Raw genomic sequence first — 4018 nt, 5'->3', positions numbered from 1 at the left:
CTTGATAGCTTTATTGTGGGAGGAACGTGGTGCTGGCAGTGCTGTGCCACGGGAACCTTCTGGTTTCACAGGTACATACACAGGTTGGTTGATACTATAGATGAACCTTTCCTGTAGGGGTTTTACACATGGTGGTTAGAATCTTAGTCTTTGTAACTCTTTAATAACTCAGAATAATTAGGATGAGTTATCACTGGAGAGGAAAAAAAAGAAAAACAGAGGACAAAATAAGAGAGGCAAAGAAGGGAACTACTCGAGAAGAAGTGAGAGGCAGAGATGAAAGGAAGGAAGTAGTAAGAGATGGGACAGTCTGGGTATTCTTTGTCCTCTCTACTTCCAAAATAGGTTTCAGATTCAATTTTCAAGTCAGAGGGGCTTTAAACATCCAACCAGCTCTGAATTTCCTGAAACTCTACAGGACTTAAGTGTTTTCTGTATTTCAGAGTTCTCAGACATCTTATAGTCTTTATTAAGTGTTAATATGAAATTTAGCTTATGTACATTACCTGTCTCTAAAACGAATAGTCATTCGAATAAATCACAATATTGTCATGACATCTCTTCATCCTAAAAGGTACAAACAATTTGAAAAGGAGAAGTTCGCTCCCTTCAACTGGTTCTATAATGAAGGAAAATACTGAGAGTGCATATATGTACACGATGCCTGAACAGGCACTGTGCAGGCACTGAAGAGTGGAGACATTCCAGAGAGACAGAGATCACAGGCTGGCCATGGCTACACAGAAATTGCCTGTGTAAATACACCTTCTTTCCACAGTATACTAGCTGCTTCTCCTAAATGCCCAAACTAGCTAAGTTTCTATATTTGAAAATGGTGGCCCTTTCTATGAAGGCTATATATAAATCAGAATTTCCAAATATGCATCTCAAGTTTCCTGCCACTCATATATGAGAAAGGTCTAAAGACAATGACAGTGACTATTATTCCACATAGATTTTTTTTCATAAGATTATAGAAAATGAATCTTAGAAGCTAAGTTTCAGTTCAATTCTTACAGAAAAAAAAAGCAAAAATAAAAACAAAACCATAAATTGATTTAGTAAGAAACAGGCTTCTGGTTGCTTATGTTTGTTTTTGTGCCTGTGTGAAACAGCTTGCTGTTATTTAACTTTTAAAGTCGCTAAAAAGTAAAAGACCAGAAGATCAATCTATAAGAATCCCTTGATTAGCCTCTATTGTAATATATTGACTCTTTTTTCCATAAACAATTTTAAAGAACTCCTTTTTGTTATCTTGATAAAAATGAAGTTTGCACGTTTTACTATTGCATCTTTGTTTTGATATTTAAAAAACATATTGCCATGTATTTTTAAATGGCCTTCTACTTCTCAATTGCAGGTGTCTTTATCCAAATTGGAAATGTCTACTAAGTAAAAGAAAGAATTCTGGCAGCACAGAGCTTCTACCTGTGATGTCTCTTTGTTCCTGAGTGAAGTTGCAGGAAAAGCATCTGTCTCACTCTCTGTATTTCTAGGTAAGTTGTCATCAGATTGGAGACAAAGCGAAAACGTTTAGTTCATTTAATGAAATTAAACCTAATAGGGCTTTTGTTAATCATCTGAGAGCAGAGAGTGGGACGGAGATTGGTGCTGGGAACATGATGGATCTGAGGAGAGCACTTTAATTCAGAGTTAACCTGCTGGCTCCACGTTTCCTCCCATGTATATTAATTGTAGTGGGGAAATTTTATGTATCATTTAGATGGCTGCTTTATAACTCAAGTCCTTTTTTTTACATAAAGTATAAAATGTATGCTTAGATTTTCCAGGAACACTTGAGGGAAATGCCGTGTAAATGGGTATATAAATTTGCTTAATTAATCAAACAAAAAGGAAAAGCTTTTAGAGTGTAAAATCACGATGGAGACTTTTAAAAGAAGGAAATTAAAAAGATAAAGCTTATTACTGCTTTCCGATTTTAATTTATGCTGTAAATAAAATAGGTTTAAAAGCAGAGGCTGTGAAACTATGCCTCTAAAGCAAGGTCTCTGCTATAATTGGCCGGAGCCCAAGATTTACCAACAGGCTGTGAGTCAATATTGTTCCTTGAATGCCCTTGGAGTCTTGAATGCGATTGAAACATTTTCTGGGTCCATAGTTGTTCTGTAATCTTTAGCTAGCTATCTACATATGGGGCTTGAACTCTGATACACAAAGGTTTCCATGCTTGTTTTTGAAAAACATGCAACTTTATGAATAGAAAGCAACTGAGAAAAATACCATGGTAATTTGGGGAGGGGCTGTGTCATTCAGTAACATAAGCTTTAGTGTTTGTCCACTACTGCCAAGAAATATGGATAAAATTTGTACAAAATTCACTTGAATTAAAGTCCTCAGTCTATCTCATGTACCATGAGAATGTACAGTTTAGATCATTTATAATGAAGCTTTTCTTCGTGGCTTCAAATTGTGGAGCTGAGACAGTCATGGGCCTATGGACACATGCAGAAGCCTGTTTCTCAGCACAGCAGGGTAGACTCAGGATCTATACTTTCACAGTCTGTTGGCAGAACACCACGCTTGCCAATGCAGCTGTGCCAAGATAGGAGGGACTCGGTTCCATTCCCCTGGGGCATGAATGTTTTTATTTGTACTTGGCATAATCTAGTGACCATGACTTTAGCTGTTATAGCTGAAAGCCTATTGCCTTTTGGTTGAATATTGTCACAGATACTGATCACTTTTCTATTTCTTTTTTCTTTTTTTGTAAAATAGGGCAGTGTTTTATTTTCCTTTACACCTTAATGAATACTTCTTGATGACTGCACACGGGGTAAGGCTGCATGGTAGTTCAGAAAGGTCACAGCGATGGTGTTTTCCTGACTGCATGTAGTCTTCCTAGTGAGTGGAATGACTTGTATGATGTCACTGTCAAACCAGCAAGACTGCATTTATGCACCCATCATTTTCAGGATTGTTGGTAACTTGGGCATACTTTCCCCAAATAACCTTGCCTCCTTGTGTCACAAGGCCCAACTCGCTCACATTCACTTCAATAACTGTACCTGGGTGATCACACCCAGCGTTGTATATAACGGGGATGACGGATTCTTTTTCACACCGAGTATAGGCAGGCAAAAAGTAGCCTTCAGCTCAGGGTGTGTGACATGGGCTTTTTTGAAACGTAGACCCATTGGCCTAATGAACCTTTCATATTTAGGTGGTTTTCTTGTAAAACCATCACCAACAAAGCAGACTTTAGTAACCATTCTCTTCCATGCCTTCTTTCTTCTTTTTCCTGTTCGAATAACTTTCAATACTTCTGTTTCCCCTTGGGCGCGAACTTTAGGTAGAGGAACCTCCCATTTTCCCGCCTTTTCTTTTCGTTTCTGCTTAATCATGTTGGAAAGTACTTTTGCTCTGGACTGCCCCTCTCTGTCAAGCAGATAGGCAGGCACTGCTCCTTGTGGAGTCTTCTCATCATCCTTCTGCTTGGTGTTTCTCTTTTCACGCATCTTAATAGTCTTTTTCATTTGTATTTTCTCTGCATGGCGCTGTTTATGGTAGAGCTTAGCCTTCAGGCCAATCATTTTTTTTGCCTTCTTTGAACGTTCATGGGCCTCCCGACCTTCTTTCTTTCTCTTTTTCTCATGGTAGTCCAAACGATAGCCATATCTTTTGCGGTGCAATTCAATATATTCATTTTGTGGCATGTTGACAGCAGTGGAGCAGCCGTCCGCGAGCTCCCGGGTTTTAAAAACCTCTTAATTTCTGGGTGTCACTGGCCCACGAGCCTGGTTCGGTCAAGCCGGAACGGAAAAGAGGCCACTTTTCTATTTCTTTTCTCTTTTACTGTCTTCCTTTTTGTATTCTTCTTACATACACTGCATCCAAATGAAGTTTCCCCTCCCTCCACTCCTTCATGACACCTCAACTTTCCTTTACCCCAGATCCACTGCTCCTCCATTTCTTTTCAGAAAAAGGGAGAGAGCGAGACAGAGATAGAGATAGAGATGGAGATGGAGATGGAGATGGAGATGGAGATGGAGATGGAGAT

The 4018-nt window shown here is 39.0% G+C and overlaps 1 pseudogene; it reads right to left on the bottom strand.

Annotated features, from left to right (window-relative positions):
- Nucleotides 1–2728: 2728 nt before the first annotated feature.
- LOC114614864 lies at nt 2729–3674 on the bottom strand (annotated as a pseudogene).
- Between the last annotated feature and the right edge of the window lie 344 nt (nt 3675–4018).

The sequence above is a fragment of the Grammomys surdaster genome, unplaced genomic scaffold (genome assembly GCF_004785775.1).
Source record: "Grammomys surdaster isolate TR1022 unplaced genomic scaffold, NIH_TR_1.0 126531, whole genome shotgun sequence".
In the NCBI taxonomy this organism is placed as follows: domain Eukaryota; kingdom Metazoa; phylum Chordata; class Mammalia; order Rodentia; family Muridae; genus Grammomys; species Grammomys surdaster.
Note: the sequence above shows the minus strand (reverse complement) of the source record. Positions and strands in the feature narration are given on the sequence as shown.